Source organism: Periplaneta americana, chromosome 15, assembly GCF_040183065.1.
Source record: "Periplaneta americana isolate PAMFEO1 chromosome 15, P.americana_PAMFEO1_priV1, whole genome shotgun sequence".
Lineage (NCBI taxonomy): Eukaryota > Metazoa > Arthropoda > Insecta > Blattodea > Blattidae > Periplaneta > Periplaneta americana.
In genome coordinates, this window is record NC_091131.1 from 82,365,870 (window position 1) to 82,384,166 (window position 18,297).

Consider the following 18,297-nt stretch of genomic DNA (forward strand, 5'->3'; position numbering starts at 1 on the left):
CCCATTCCATAGATTGATTACTATAAATACATGCCAGTAAATATTATTCTTAAATATTATACACTACCATACAGATACTTAAATTCATACCACCACCACATTCAGCCAGCACGTGTTTGAAAGCCAAACTATGCTATTATGCTGACACTGAAGTATATATATATATATATATATATATATATATATATATATATATATTTTATTGGGTTATTTTACGACGCTGTATCAACATCTAAGGTTATTTAGCGGCTGAATGAAATGAAGGTGATAATGCCGGTGAAATGAGTCCGGGGTCCACCACCGAAAGTTACCCAGCATTTGCTCCTAGTGGGTTGAGGAAAAACCCCGGAAAAACCTCAACCAGGTAACTTGCCCCGACCGGGATTCGAACCCGGGCCACCTGGTTTCGCGGCCAGACGTGCTGACCGTTACTCCACAGGTGTGGACCACTGAAGTATAGTAATTCATAAACTACACTCTCGTAGCAGCATTGTACACACAACCACACAAAGTAAACGTTCCGACAGTGAGATGCTGATACCTACAGGCTAGAATACAGACTATTAAATTTCATCCTCGAGATATATCACGTGAACGATAGCATCGATGCACCTGACATCTGTAGGATAGATTCACTGTTCACTTAATGCTTTGTGCTCTTGACGAGTCATAAGCGGCCAGCGAAAGACAATTTTCTCCCGCGCATGCGTGAAATTCCTGTAACCTTCTTGAAAAGAGCACGGCTTGTACGTGAACGGATGTTGCCAAGTTTACATAAGAAGTTTATGCAAGATGCGGGAAGTTAAAAATACTCGATTCTGATATTATACATTCCCACTACTTCAATACGTATTAAATAATAAAACTAGTCGTGCATTAATGGCAACAAGGTGTTCATGTGCTCTTGTGCTCTTATTGACGCAACGCCACTGTTTATGGAAGCCACGGAAATGGGTTCCAATCATGCTCACACAAGGATGTCACCCCACTCTGCTATATTATTCCTACCAAATTCGAATAGAAGGGCAGTTAAAATCAAGGAAAATATAGGGTCTTAACCAATCTCTTTGAGATCTCATCCCGAAATTTATCGCAATGCCTGCGGAACTCCGAAAGACAGGACAAGTTATCGTTCTGAGAACTAGCTGATTGGAAGGATCAACATTTAGTATTTTTTATTATAGGATTTTCTACAGCACTGTACTTTCCCCTCAAGCAAATAAAGTGCATTACATAAAAATTATCATTCTGTTCATTTAATTTTTTTTTCCTCCACTGTTCCCTATATGATATAGTATCTGGATCTTGTAGTCCTTTCATTTCCGTCAACTTCAACAACAATAAAGGAGGTCACGAAGAAAATAGATGAAACAATTCTTTGTAGGTCAAAAGCGAGGTTAAATAAGGAACTCCTGAAGGTCAAATAAGGTCAATCTCACAAACAAATAATTGGTACACAGAATGTGCGTGTTTGTACTTAATTTGTTTTCACCGAAAGGCAACATGCTCGTTGTTTCAAGAGCGTAATCCATAATCTTCGACTCCTCGCTAATTGACGAAATGGAAGATTTATTACGATTTGCTACGTTAATGAATTGAACTGACAATACAGATTTAATTGAATGCTCCTATAAACCTAATCGAATAGTGATTTAATTAATGATTCATTGACTTTGTGTGATTGACTAATTATATGGTTAAATTAATTAATCGGCTCGCATACGAAGGCTTTAGACTATTTGTGAATGATAAGAGAACATTCTCTGTTGTTTCCAACAAACCCGGGTTCGATTCTGAACAGGAAAATAGCGATTTATCTCTCTCCTACTGGAAAATTGGGTACACACCTTATATTTTATTTGTTCCGTGCTGTTTTATTGAGTAACTGTGAGCCATGGTGACTACATAACTAGGGAGTCCTATTATAGCTATGGAGCTCTATTTCTACATACTGTACGTTACTGTGCGCCATGGGAACAGCTCGTTCAGAATGATATTAGGTTTCAAAGTTTGATGCGCAATAGAAACTCAAATTTACTAGGGACGGGAATTCGTCAGTTTCTCTTTAAGCGGCATAAAAAAACGGATAATGAGAATAGGCTACATAAAATTATAAGTCACCATCATTTTACTGACAATGATCGGGACAGAATAGTATACAGAAGCAATGGCAAATTTCCATTTTGTTATTTTGTATTCATTCAGTAGTTACTTAATATTGATAAATGTATTTTTTATGTGATGATAACGATAGAGTGATTTTGCAGTTTATTCTACGTAATACAAAAATCTTGAAACACACTATTTTGTTTTTAATTCACGTAAAGACACTTCAGTGATTTATTAAAAATACTATATATTTTATATGCATAATTCCTAGACTATGTAAACTAAAGTTACCTAATCCCGTGATACTCCTAATTCCGTGATACGTTTTTTTCACTGAATGTCACGGGGTTGGATCTCTTGCTAGGAAGTTCAACGATGCCTCAAAAGTAGGCGAAAGATATAATCTTTCGAGAAAGATGTATGGCGCTATGGTCGAACGACAAAGCTTTGACTGACATTAAATTTTAAAAAAGTATCACGGTATAAGGGGTATCACGGAAATAGGCAACTTTACCAAATAATACAGTAGTAACACGAGCTGCCGTCAAGAAGTGAAAAGAAGGATTGCAATGCAAAGGAAATTTTTAACAGAAAAAGAAACACTGCGTACCTTTGAAAAAATATCTAAGGAAAAGACTAGTGAAGTGCTTACTTTGGAGTATAGCACTGTATGGGACAGGAACATGGACATTACGATGAAGTGAAACATTTGAAATGTCGATATGAGGAAGAATGGAACGGGTGAAATGGACAGACAGAATAAGAAATGAAGCTGTGTTGGAAAGTGTGAGTGAAGAAAGAATAATGATGGAACTGATCAGAAATAGGAAAAGAAATTGGCTGAGTCACTGGCTAAGAAGAAACTGCCTATTGAAAGATGCTCTGGAAGGAATGATGAACGGAAGAAAAGTTCAATGCAGAAGGAGATATCAGATGGCAGACAACATTAAGATACATTAATGAAATGCGGAGACTAAGATGAAGGAGGAAAATACGGAAGATTGTAGAATGCTGGGTTTGCAGTGAAATACTTTCCCTTGGGCTGAAAACTATGAATGAATGAATGAATAGCCTCCTGCTCGAAGGAGGTAAAAATTAAACTGAAATCACTATGAGAAATAAATTAATTCCATATATAATAATTAGTATCTCTTAGGAAGACAATTTCTTTCGATGCTAACTACAGTGTGGGACTCAACTCACCGGCCCTGGCCGGAGAAGACATCACAGGGGAAGCTGGGAGTGAGGATGTAGTGGGACTGATAAGAGGTGTTGACAGGCTAAAGGTTTGACAATTCAGCTACTGTAGAGGTTAATGTATGTATAGTGAATAATTAATGTTTTTATAAAGCTTGTACTGTGGATGCTATCAGTTCGGAAGCTGGCGAATAGAGACGCGGTTTCAAGTAGGTTTGGAGTAACAGTTTGTCTTCTTCACAGGGCTGGTGAGATCAGTCTCGTATAATGACTTTCAGGTTTACTGTACGTAATACAAAACTACTGAAAAATATTGCTCTGTTTTGATTTACGGGAACACACTTTAAATTTTATTAAATTTACTATTATGTATTTCATATGCATAATTCCTGAATATGCATACTGAATATGAACAAAATCAGAAGAAATTATCATAGCAGACAGATAGCAAAATAATTATTTTTCCAGTAACAGAGATGTTGAAAACGTATAGACTACTTTCATGAAAATATCGAAATCAATATGTATTTTCTCATTAAAATTCTAACGATAAAGCAAAAAGGAATATATTTCACTTGTACATTAACATACTGTAATTGATACCAGGAAACTGGCGATAAAACAAAATTTCATTAAATAAAAATTGTCATTTACAAAAATATTTCTGCACCGAAGTTCATAAATGAAAAAATGTCAAGTCTAAAAGGAAGCTAATAAGGAGTGCAATAGCTTAGTATAAAGTGCTTACGTGTCAGTGATGTTTCTTATCCGATCATATAACAGCGCGAATAAATTCTGATCATATTGGATTCCGTTACGAACATGTTTCAGACTTTTTATTTGGTTATTTAACGATGCTGTATCAACTACTAGGTTATTAAGCGTCGATGGAAATGGTGATATCGAGATGTTATTTGGCGAGATGAGGCCGAAGATTCGTCACAAATTGCCTTATGCTTGGGGAAACCTATGAAAAAATCCAACCAGGTAATCAGCACAAGCGGGAATCGAACCCATGCCCGAGAGCAACTCCGGATGAACAGGCAAACGTGCTACCACCTAAGCTACGCCAGTGGCTGCCTACTTTATGTTTTGATAAATTTTGTACGTATGTGGTTTTCAGTTGTAATTCTTGTAATGTCAATACATTCCATTGCTTTCACAAATATTAATAAGTTATATACAAATCTCACAGAACAGGAAGGTTACAAAACCCGCTTTAATTCTCAGAATCCCTTAAGGCAACGACTTCACGTAGCGATTCTCTGACTTGCTAAGCTAAAATGCGACATAAAAATTTCCGTTCTCGAATTCTATAGGTGCGAATCTTCTTCCTCTCCCCTCCTACCTTCTCCTTATCTCCTTCCTTCTTTCCTACCTCGATTATCGCGGGACAATAAATACCGGCAGAGAAATAAACCAATCGTGCATAGTCTGAAAATTGGTAAACTTTGTAACACCAGCACTTCTGGGGAGGGAGATAGCCCGTGCCGTGCTTCTCCCCCCTCCTCCCATTTTCTCTTTCTCGAGAAACAATGGTCCAACGATTTACATAATGGAATGGCCAATATAATGCTAGGCGACCAGCCGGGCCGTACTGAAGCCCTAGGAATGAATTTATACTGTATATGTGTTTGTTTTAATATGCAAACGATATTAGTTGCGTATGCATAAGCCTTATACAAAGAATAGAAGAAAAATAAGAACGAAATGAAGTGTGATGCGAAGGGTAGAAGAAACTAATTTTCAATGTTAAACAAAATCGGCAATTAAGTTTTTTATTTACTTACATTTTATATGCAGTCAGCTTCTTATATGTACATTTAAATTGCTGTTCAAGCTTAAAAGACTTCACATTATAAGTATAGGCTAGGCCTATTTATTACGGAAAAAAATATATGAATATAAGGAGTGACATCTTAAAGATGTTAATGTGTCGTCCTGCTAAACTATTCGTGATACGTCAGTGAATTTTAAGTTTCTAACAATAATTACAATTAAAAGCAATGTGCGTTGGATAATGCAAATAAGAACTAAATTATTGCACCTACATAATTGTCTTAACCTCTTCAGTTGGGAATTTATATTTAAAAAAAAACTGAAAGAAAAATCGGCCACAATCATTCCGGGGTTCAAAAAAAAAAAAAAAAAAAAACAAACAAATCAAGTCTTTATAGAAAATCAAATTTTGGGTCAATTTTGACCCTTGGGGCCCCAAAATTTTAAATTTTAATCTATAATTCTGGTATAGAAATGTTGCAAAAGTGATACTCTTCATTTCTATCAAATTTAATTTTTCAAAACTTTCAAAAGTATTCAAGACACTGCAAAAAATTTGAAAGAAAATTATGTACAGCAGCGGTCATCAAAACAGTGCACGCTCGGGCTAGCGTCTCTTGCCCGCGGACAAGACACAGCACTAGCGTGCTGGCGGGTATGCTGTCTCTCTATCCCTTGTGTACGACAGAGCAGAGTTTCTTACCCTCTATGCACTCTACCCATTTCAGTGAGTGCTGACGACCACTGATGTATAGTATACTCTACAACAGGACTGAAGAGGCTAAATGAAAAGTTAAATTTCCTTTAAACCATTGCAATCATCATCAGACAGGGAATAAGTTACACCATATTTAAATCATATTTAAATCGCCTATTTAATAATGCTGTATGAACTACGAGGTTATCTAGTGTCGTTGGGATTGGTGATAGCAAATGAGGCTGAGGATTCGCATTGACATTATCTGACTTATATTCAGAGAAAACCTCGGAAAGAAGCAAACCAGGAAATCCGCCCAAGCGGGATTCAAACATAAGCCCAAGAGTAACCTCGGATTACGAGTCTCACTCATCACCCGAAACTAAGTCGGTGGATTCTGTAGAACTATTTTTAGTTGGTTATTTAACGACGCAGTATCAACTACCAGGTTATTCAGTAACAGTGGAATATTGGTGACTGCGAGATGGTATTTTTGCGAGATTAGCCCGAGGATTCGCCATGGATTACCTGACATTCTCCTTACGGTTGGGGAAAACCTCGAAAAAATCCAACGCGGTAACCAGCCCAAGAGGGAATCGAATCCATGCTCGAGCCCAGTTCCGCATAAACAGGTAAAGGCTCTACGGACCGAGCTAAGCTGGTGGCTCTTTTTCATTTCGTTTATTCTAAGACGCTTTTATCAACTGCGATGGTTATTTAGCATTTCAGTGATATGCTAGCTAAGTTTATATGAGTCCACGGTCCAGCACTGAAAGTTACCCAGCAATTACTCTTAATGGGTTGAGAGAAAACACGGAAAAAACATGAACCAGTTAACGTATTCCAATCAGATTTGAACCCGACTCAGTTCCACAATCAGACAAATTAACCGTTACTCCACAGTAGTGAACGCTCTTTCTTTAATCATATTCCTATCATTATTAGTTCAGAAGATAAAACTGGGCGAGTTCTCTAACTATACAGCTTTGCTTGCATATGGAAATTAAATCTGTATAAATGTTGACAGCTTCCAAAGTTAAGTATCTCGGAAAACAAATACAATCCAATAAATCGCAAGGCCTTAATTTATTTCCAACGCTAACAGTCACGTAAAAATTGTTTTATACTTGTCACCTAACACATTTGACAACAGGAGGTGATTATTCATTTGTTTTTTTTTATTTTAGTTTGTTTATTTAACGACGTTGTATCAAGTACTAGGTTATTTAGCGTCGATGAGATTGGTAATAACGAGATGATATTTGGCGGGATGAGGCTGAGGATTCGCCATAGATTACCTTGCATTCACATTACGGTTGGGGAAAACCTCGTAAAAACCCAACCAGATAATCAGCCCAAGCGGGAATCGAACCCGCGCCCTAACCCAACTTCAGACCGGCAGGCAAGCGCCTTAACCGACTGAGCCACGCCGGTGGCTTATAGTCTTTATCACGTTTTTATCATGTTAAACAGCGGTGCATAATGTTGCAAGCACGATCCGCGTATGTACTGAAGTAAACGTTTTTCATGTTCTGTTTCAGTTCATTTTATGTAGGCTTCTGTAATAAAAATTCATATTAGCACACACTGGGGGTAAAAACGATTAAGATAAATTTGTTTATTTTTATGTCTTGCTTTAATTTATGTACGTTATTATTGCAAGTCGTAAATTTAGTATAAGAAAAGGAAAGGATAAAATACAATGGAATATTGCTCACTATATTCTTCAAGAATTATAAAACTAGGGAAAGACTACAGTAAGATGGAGATTGGAGAAGCAGTTCAACATGGAGTCAAAACTGTATTTTAAATCTATATGAAATACAGAGATAAAACATAACGAACAAAGGAAAAAAATAAAGTGTATATTTAAAACGTATGTCAATAAAATGTTCTCGTAATGAAAATGACACCTAATGCCTACTACAGCTGTAACAGGCATGCTGTATTATACAAGTGAAAAATCCCGCTCCTCAAAACAACAGTAATTTATATACGGCGCCTTGCGGGAGCAGCAACCAGCGAAACTGCCTTGTCAAAGAAGTGGCCGCAGAAGCAAGGAGTATTGCTAATTACAGTAAGACCTTGCCTTCTTGAATAGCTACTCCAGTAAATTATTTAATTTATAATAATTTATGAATAAAGACAAATACAGTTTTTTAGAATGTAGTTTCTGTAGTTTATAGAAAACCTGCATTTTCTGGTGGAGATTTTCCGTTCCTTTTTTGGCAAAGCAATTCTATAACGCTGTAGCTTTTGTGAGAATAGAGAAGAGTATAGCTACGTTTTTTTTTATTCTTTTTCTTTCCGAATTCCCATTGACAATAGCACAAGTACTGCACTACCGATATCGCAAGAGAGTCGACTGACTCCTAAGAGGGTCGTTGCACGTTTCCACGTCTTAGGAGGGTAGAAGGGGGCAATAGAACCTGGAGGTGGCAGGTTAACGGTCCCGTTGGGGGACGAGGACGACCAAACAACCTTCGACCTCCTCTCTCCTACTCTTTATATATAAACAAACAAGATGAAGAAACAGGAAAGAAACATAACAGCAACTGAGCTATAAATCACAAAATTCGTTTCTTTGTCTGAATGTCTAATACACTTTTAATCGGATTAAAATATGATTAAAATCAGTACAGTCACAATATGTAATATACTGTGTCCAGTTTGTAAAGTATAAGTTACCTGCATTACTACTGTATAGTAAAACTCACGGATATGAGTTCAAAATATGGGTCTGGCCAAACACAAACGTTCTCAGTTGTACCAAACCACATATCAAATTATGTGAGCAAAACTTCACTATACCGCCAAGCGGTTCCGTTACTTTCGGATGTTGTACACGTAAAGACAAGCTCTGTTAGACTCAAGGAACATGGCAGTAGTCTATATGCAACGGATAAAGAATACCAACGGTCTACCGTTTTAGTAAAGATAACTGCACCTTAACATCGTGGTCTAAGACATCATGCATGGTCTCAGATTATGTAATGAATACTGGTTCGAGTCCTCATGGGGAAGAAATTTTTCACGGAATTTTGGCCAGAGTATGGAAGCAGTGTCTACCAAGTATCGTGATGAATTTACGAAGCTACGAATAGATTGCGAAATCTGGTTTCGAAAACCAGCTATAACGGCTAAAAGGGGATCATCGTGCTGATCACACGTTACTTAACTTCCGGTTGGATGATCGTTCACCTCTGCTGAGACGTGAGGTCAGCAACCGACTAGTCGGCCTTGGCTTCTCATGGATTGTCGCGTCATGAATTATTATTCTTAAAGCATATGGCGAAAAGTAAGAACAAAACTTCTTCTAAAACGTTAAAAATAAATGGATCAAAACAGAAAACAAATATAAAGATGTAAGTATAAAAAAAATTGTTTTGTGTCTACCGAAAGGTAAATTGCCGCACAATGGTGCAGCGAAGTTTTATTCAACCCGAAACTTATTATATGTCTATTAGTGTTTACTATACTGAGTGAGCAAAAAGCATGGAACAATGCTTGTAACTTTCTTATTTCTAATTTTATGAATAAACTATTTATACAAAAGTTGTAGGTATCAAGGAAGGAATAGGCTATCTTGAATATGTTTTCAAATACTATGCGTTTCATTTATAAAGAGTGTGCCAATGAGTCTGTTATTTTTAAATGGTACCATGTGTTTATTTCCCCATTTTTGGATTCTTCGGGTCTCACTACGTACAAAATCATATTTTTTTTTTCCATTTATAAATTGTTTTGTAAAAATTGCCTCTTTTGATGACAATGTATGTGTACTGAACAAAGGGAAATTTTAATGCTTCAGTACATCAATCTGTCAAGGCTTTGGATTAAAAAATTGCAGACAAAAGCTAATAGAAACAAGTGAATAAAGCTAATAAAACAATTTAATAACAATGGTTATTTCATTTCAATATCTTCAATGTCAGATTTATGTGGAACTCTACGAGATATAGTAACCGCAGAAAGAAATAACACCAAGGAAATTTTTTCTCACGTAATATGCAATAAAGAAAACTAACGAATATGTAACAAAGTAAACTAACGTTCTCTATGTTGGAAAAGTGGAAGAGGTAGATGGGCAATGTCAGATTTATGTAGAGGTTTCGATGAACGTGGAACTTTACATAACCTAAAAAATAAAGACTGCAGTAGACAGAGAAAAGTGATATCGTCATCGAATTCACACGACCGGAGAATTCAGGAGAAAGTGCTCGCACTATGGCAATGAAACATCATTGATGTGAGCTATACGGTAATTTCTGCAAATATAAAATTCTGAGATGTTTATTAAGCAATGCCTTATAATTCTGTGCCATTTAAAGTTAAAAAAAATTGATAGCCTAATAGATGTAAATAATATAAATAGAAACATTATCCAAAGGTGCCCCTTCTTCCCATTGTCATTTATGATGACATTCTAAGCAATTCATTTCATGACATGACCAGCAGCATCCTGAAATCAGATAGTTCCAGGAGAAGTTGTAGCACTAACTGCTTCTGTGGTCATTCACCTTAAGTTAGTTAAAACAAGTAGCAAATAATCTTTTGCGAAATAAAGATCCTTATTGGTGCCTTTCGTCGCGTAGTCCCGTCCCTTCTGATAGCTCTTTTTTCTGAAGGAGGTAGACTTTAAAACACGAAAAACAAAACCCACAGAAAGAAATACCTATCTAATTAATTTATGTGGCGAAGTAATTTTTACTCTGATATTAATTATACAATGACATCCTTAATTTTATTCTACATAATACACAATACCGCGAAGAAGATAGCATGGTTTTAAGTTTCTGAGTAATTTGATTTGAATTAAATCGATTCACTTTCCTACTGCATATATATCGTTTCCGAATTAATTGACATTCAGATACTGAATATGAACAAATATGGTCATTAAATATTTAGAAGAAACCGTCCTACATACAAATAGGCAAATGGCAAGCCTTAAGTCACTTTTTCACCTAAAAAAGGAAAAGAAAGTTCAGGATAACAGAAAGGGTTTGGAATTGAACGGGTTACATCAGCTCCTTGTTTATGCGGATGACGTGACTATGTTAAGAGAAAATCCACAAACTATTAGAGAAAATTGGAAGTAAATCCCGAAAAGACAAAGTATGTGATTATGTCTCGTGACGAGAATATTGTACGAAATGGAAATATAACAATTGGAAATTTATCCTTTGAAGAGGTGGAAAAATCCAAATATCTTGGAGCAACAGTAACAGATAATACTCGGGAGGAAATTAAACGCATAATAAATATGGGACATGTCAGTTATTATTCCGTTGGGAAGGTTTTATAAATAATCCAGTCTGCTCTCAAAAAAACCGAAAGTTGGAATTTATAAAACGTTTATATTACCGGTTCTTCTGTATGATTGTGAAACTTGGGACTCTCACTTTGAGAGAGAAACAGAGATTAAGATTGTTTGAGAATAAGGTGCTTAGGAATATATTTAGATCTAAGAGGGATGAAGTTACAGGAGAATGGAGAAAGTTACATAACGCAGAACTGCAATCATTTTACTTTTCACCTGACATAATTAGTAACATTAAATTCAGACTATTGAGATGGGCAGGGCATGTAGCACGTATGGGCGAATCCAGAAATGCATATAGTGTGTTAGTTGGGAGGCCGGAAGAATAAGACCTTTGGGGAGACTGAGACGTAGATAGGAGGATGGATTTGAAGGAGATGGGATGTGATGCTAGGGACTGGACTAATCTTGCTCAGGATAGGGACAGATGGCGGGCTCATGTTAGGGCGGCAATGAACCTCCGGGTTCCTTAAAAGCCATAAGTAGGCCTAAGTAAGGAATCTAAAAATTTGTATTGTTGCAAAAAAATCTCGAAATCTATTATATGGCATTAATTTCTTTTCATTTTTTGTATAGTGAGAAAGTAAAACATGGCACAAAAATATAATTATAATACGAGCGCGGGTTTACATAATTATCCTCCACAGAGATATGTTCCTATATAACTCGACAAAGCATTATGAAAAATATCTATGTAATACATAGAAGGTTTGCTACATTACGTCAGCACTGGAGACAGACCTTGAGCGTTGAGGAGTCACGCTGATCCTTTGTTTGTCTTTTCCTCGCCAGTTTATCATCTTTCAGTAAGAATTTAACCCGAATTCCGTCAGGCTAATCCGTAATTTATATTCAAAGCCGAGCCTCTCACAACACACTGTGTTCAGCCATTACTTATAGTGCAATAATATTTATGCAGGTGCGGCGTCGGTACGATAAGTAAATCAGTGTACCATAGCTCATATTGTCAAATTAAGGGCTCTTAAACTACGTTGCATCAAATACAGATAGATGTTAGCACATTACTTTCAGCGGTGGTTCTTAAAACGAATCTTGTTACGAATCCTTCAAATAAGCCTCGGAATGGGACTGATTCTCTGGCACGACCACAGACTTTTGATCAGTTACCTAGATATTACATGAAAATTTTATTGAGGGATTTCAATGCTAAAGTAGGACGGGAGGATATTTTTAAACCGACTGTTGGGAAAGAGAGCCTACACATAACTAGTAATGACAATGTAGTTAGGTTAGTCAACTTTGCCACATCAAAAAATTTAATTGTCAAAAGTACATTCCCCCATAAAGAATGGGCAGGGCATGTAGCACGTATGGGCGAATCCATAAATGCATATAGAGTGTTAGTTGGGAGGCCGGAGGGAAAAAGACCTTTAGGGAGGCTGAGACGTAGATGGGAAGATTATATTAAAATGAATTTGATGGAGGTGGGATAAGATGATAGAGAATGGATTAATCTTCCTCATGATAGGGACCAATGGCGGGCTTATGTGAGGGCGGCAATGAAAGCCAGTAAGTAGCCCTAAGTAAGTAAGGTGGTTCTTAAAACTGTACCTGATATAAGACCGCTACATCTGTTTCATGAAATTCTTTCTAACGCACTTATTTTTAATTAAAATATACAGTTAATTCGGTATTTTGCACTTAACCAGTACACCCATGATACCACAGAGTTAGCATATGATCTACCCGGTGTGTTATAAATCTTCACATTATTAAGTTTTGTCATGATTTATCATATTTTGTCACTTTATATTAGGATTTATTGTATTTCTATGCTATAATTTATTAGTTTGTAATTTATTAAATTTTGACTTATTAAGTTACGATTCGTGTTTGTCTGCTAATCCGGAACTGTGCTCTGATATGGGTTCGATTCCCGCTTGGGCTGATTACCTGGTTGGGATTTTTCCGAAGTTTTCTCCAACCGTAAGGCGAATTTCAAATAATCTATGGCGAAACCTCGGCCTCATTTCGCCAAATACCATCTCGATATCACCAATTTCATCCACGCTAAATAAATCTGTAGTTGATATAGCGCCATTATACAGAGTGTTTCAGAAATATTTTGACAAACCTTGGGGGGGGGGGGCTTGTTCCTCACACCAAAACAAGAAAAAAAGTTCATATAAACATATGTCCTTAAGTCCTTAGTTTTTTTTAGTTATTAATGAAAGAACATAATAAAACATCTATTAGGTATTGTCAGCTTGGTAGCAAGTGTTGAAACTTTAATTAATTCAGAAACTCATAACAAATGTTCAAATGACAAATGACTGTAGTAAACAAATCCTCTTGGCAACACATCTAGGATACAATGGATGCATCAGGAGACTTGTATAAATAACATTATTAGATTATCTGGTTGGGTTTTTACCGAGGTTTTCCCAACCATAAGGAAAGTGTCAGGTAATCTCTGGCGAATCCTCGGCCTCATCTCGCCAAGTATCATCTCGCTATCACCAACTCCATCGATGCTAAATAACTTCGTAGTTGATACAGCGTCGTTAAATAACCACGTAAAAAAACATTATTAGACTATCTAACAAAATGAATTATTATCGGTTACAAACTTAAGTTAAGTTGTTGGATTGTATCTGGAAACGCGTTGAACGTAAACTTTCGTTGTTATGAGTTTCTGAATTCAATATTGATGAAATTTAGCCTAAGCTAATACACAAACCTTTCGATTATTGGGTATACCTTCTTCTTCAGAGAAATATAAATTAAAATATCAAATGAAAATATGTAATTAAAATACTGTAGATTTAGCCATTTGTATCCATCCCAACTATAGTCCCGTCGCTCTTATTTCCGGCAGCCAATCACGTTGCAGGTCGGCTACATTTAAACGTGTGCGTCTTGTCATTCGCTAGTGATGATGTAATGTATTTCCTAAGGCTCGATAAATACTTAATATAATCGCCCGCCATTTTTGCTCTTTCGTTGACGTTCGCAGAAATCACACGAGGACGTTATTTGCCGCTCAATTATTTGCTCAATTACAGTGCGTTTGATTTATTATCATAGGAGCTACGACATGATAATGTTTAACGGTGAAGCAAACAGATTCCTCATCTGGTAGCTCGGCAACGAAAGAACAAAATGGCGAACGATACTACCTACCTAGACTTTATAGAGCCTTTACTTCCTAAGACGTAAACAAAGGGGAGGAGTCACACCGGAAATAAGAGCGACACGACTAGAGTAAACATACTGTAATCCTCTCACTCCCAACAAAATTCCTTTCAGTAATCAATTTGGCTTGGTCATGTACGAATTTTGATCAGTGTGTATGGCACAGTAGTCAATGCCTACGCCCAAGTTCAAGTTCTCTTTGATATTGACAATACGCAAGCCTCAATTTTCTTTATTTTTATCGACAAACAATGATGTGGAAAGGAAGGCACCTTATCGACTTCAGTATCCATGGCAACACTCGTAATAATGGAGTATGTAGTGACTACAAACGTGACTTTGTGTACACGTGGGATGTTGATCTACGTTAGCTGAGCGGGAGTATCTCTGAAGATTCCTGCACTCGAGTTTATACCACACAAGACAGAGAAGACGAGGTCTGTTTACACAACCAGAAAACTCCCTTTTACTTCTTAAGTGATTTGAAAGAAAATGCAATATCTAGACAGACTAAAACATAAAAAAGGATAGACAGTGCCAAGTGCGGTATCATCTCTTCTTCTTCCCTCAATCCCTGCTTCAGCTTGTCACAGCAGTTTATTACCCCTTCGTCTTGTTTGCAGCTCAGTTAGAAGTGCAAAATATTAAAACTTTGAAACCATGACAAGCCGGCTTACCTCTTGCAGAATCTACATATTATATTTTGATGTGAAACTAAGAAACTTTTCAATATAAAAGTTCTCAGATATGTCACATTTTTTAAGTTATTCTAGATATATTAAGAAAATTCTCTATTTTAATATCTAGAAGACGTAAAGAACTGACACTTTATAACCCTTCACAAAACCACAGGGTGATTCAAGAGGAACAGTAAATATTTCAGCAGGTCGTTGTATGGCCTATTCTGAGTAAAAAAAATCATATAAATATGTGTCCAATTTTCAATGAGTGTGGAAGTAGCTACAGCTGTTTGAATGTTACGCATAACAAGCGTTAAAATAGGAAATACAAATGACTTAATGATTACATTAACTACTTATTTACATGGTAACAATACATTTCAATGTTAAAAGTAATGGTTAAAAAATTCCATCACCGGCTCGAATGCTCTTTTCCGCTCTGCTGGCAACACTATCTGAGTCAATCTTCTATGAGGGTAGCACTATTCATAACACGAGCGATTAATTCGCCCCCCTCGTATTTACTTTGTTTTTGTATACTTCGCCTTTCATTCAACTACACAGACCAAAATCAACATGAGTAAGATCTGGGGACCTTGGTGGCCAATGTACGTGACCACCGCGTAAGAACACAACTGCAGTCACATGTCATTCACAGTGCTGAGTGCTTGTCATCTATTTTACACTTGCGAGCGCATCGGGTCTGTGCAGACTGACTACAAACAGATGTTTTTCTATGCCCATTATGAACAGTGTTGCCCTCAGACAATCTCAGAAAAAAGACGCGTATTATTCCTTTGTAGTCATTTGTCTTTCCTTCATACCATTTGTAAGGCTTGTTATTGCCTAACTTTTAAACAGCAATATCACTACATCTATATTGAAAATTGTACACATGTTTATATGAACTTTTTGTTCAGAAAAGTCCATACTAACACTCCCTAAAATACATGGTAGACCGTTCGAATGTACCTAATTTCAATTGTACGTGACTGATAAACGGTTGAAGATAGAAACCTGCAGTAACGTTTATATTGAAAGGAAAACTCAACAAGTTTCGATATGCACATCACCATATCCCTACGTGAGCTCCAGCTGTCACTGTGACGATATCGAGGCGATGAATGACTTCTTGCCAAGAACGTTGGAGCATATCTTATGGAATGCTCTCAATAGCCTCTATGATGCGCTCCCGAAGACCTTCTCTGACTGGGGTGGCGTACATTTTATCTTTGACGTAGCCCCAGAGAAAGAAATCGAGCGGTGGTAAATCCGGAGATCTCGGGGGCCAAGCTATCAGTCCTCCCCTACCAATCCAACAGCCAGGGAACACGTTGTCTAAAGTCGTACGAACGTCTAATGACCTGCTGCTGTGACAAACCGCACCACACATTTAACTTGGAACTATCATGAACGTGCTCTTGTAAAGCGTGAGGATTCTGTTGTTGCAGTCATCCAGGCTTTAGCACAATCCCCAAAAAAAAGTAAATGAGTCAATGCTCTCGTGAGATTGATATCAGCAAATCTAGTGTTCATCGAATTTTACGAGCTCAAAAATGAAAGTCTTACATTCCGAGACTTGTCCACGCACTAAATGACGACGACTCAGACAGGCGACTAGAATTTTTTGAGTGGTTCTTGAACAAGTGTGATGAAAGGGAAGATTTACAAGACTTAATTATTTGGTCAAACAAAGTCACATTTAAACTTAATGAAATAATTAACCGGCACAATTGTGTGTACTGGGCTAACGAAAACCTACACATCTTTAAGAAAAGGCCGCCAATCTTTCAGAAGTAACAGTATGATGTGGTCTGTCTTCCAGAGGAATAATTGGGCCGTACTTCTGCCAAAGGACTGTCACGGGTAAGAAATACCTGCAAATGTTGGAAACCACGATTCCACCTCTTTGAGAATGAAAATGGGTTTTACTTTCAACAAGACGGGACTTCAGCTCACTTTCATGTCGATGTTAGGAATTTTCTCGATCGCATACTCAATCAGAGATAGATAGGATGAAGAGGAAGTTCCCGCCTCGAGCTCCGGATTTAACCCCTCCAGATTTCTACCTATGGGGTACCCTAAAGGACACAGTGTACGCCACAAAACCACAAACACTGGAGGCTCTGAGAATTCAGATTGAACATGCCTGTAATGATATTCCATTAGGAACAATCCAGTTGGTATGTCGCTCTGTTGTACATCGTTGTTGGGAGTGTACTGTGGCGGAAGGGGGTCATTTTGAACATGTACGGGCTTAAGGGATACAAAACCGCAAAAATCGCATTTCTGTCTTATCTCGTTGCTGAGAAATAGTGTTTCAAAATGTGTATACATCAATTTGGGAGACTCTGTATTATATTATAACCTCAACAAATACGAGGGCATTGTAACTACATGCACGTGAGCTAAAATATTACGTTTCCATAGTAACAGTGATTTAGCAAGACTCCCCCCAGTAGTTACTAATGTTTATTTATTAAGCACGGTACGATTTTTTATATTTAGATTTATAATGGACTTGTGGAAGATTGCAAAAATATTAATCTGCATTTAATGTGCGCAGCGGTTTGCGTGCGCGTGGCCTGGATAGTCTTGCCCCATATTTTACATTCGCTACGTCACGTGTATCTCTCCAATCGCTCCGTGCCACTCGGTACAGTCGTACCAACAGAATATCGAAAATACTTTTTAAACTCCTCCCAGAAAAAAAAGAGACGAAAACACAACGTACCCACAAGCCAAGGGTGAGCAAAGTTTTACTGCCTAAAATAGGGAGGCCTATTTATTTCAGGAGTATTATGTATTAATAACAATCATTTATTTGTTTATTTGCTGATTTACTTGCTACCAACAGTATAAACGCTGTTTTGAAAACCTACTTCTAGATAATAAGCATAAGACCATAGGTCATTTTATGGGATTTACAAGTAGGATTCTGTGGTTGTGTGAACAGTTTAGCTCAAAATTAACGGATAAATTAATAAAGAAAAACATGGGGATGTGGGAGAAAGTTCTCCGCTAAGTCATACATTTGCAGCCGAATATTGCCATAATATGAGCTAGAATGAAGTTTAAATAATGATAATGACGATGATGATAATAATAATAAATTATTATTATTATTATTATTATTGTTATTATTATTATTATTATTATTATTATTATTATTATTAGAAGTGTTACAAATAATATGGAGTACCATTTTGTTTTTATCGTTTTGGAAGCTATATATTTTGAATACTGAATGTAAAGTATAGTCCTGTTTATTGCCGAATGTCCCTATGAACGCTACGCTGTGAATGGTACACCGGCTCAGAAGTTCATAAGCTATTATAAAATGTTTGAAAAAGAAA

General features: G+C 36.9%; 1 protein-coding gene across 8 annotated transcripts in view; it reads right to left on the minus strand.

The window, feature by feature from the left end:
• The window catches only part of Rbp6 (RNA-binding protein 6), a 1,547,649-nt gene that overhangs the window by 524,503 nt on the left and 1,004,849 nt on the right, over window positions 1–18,297 (minus strand). The window lies entirely within an intron of this gene.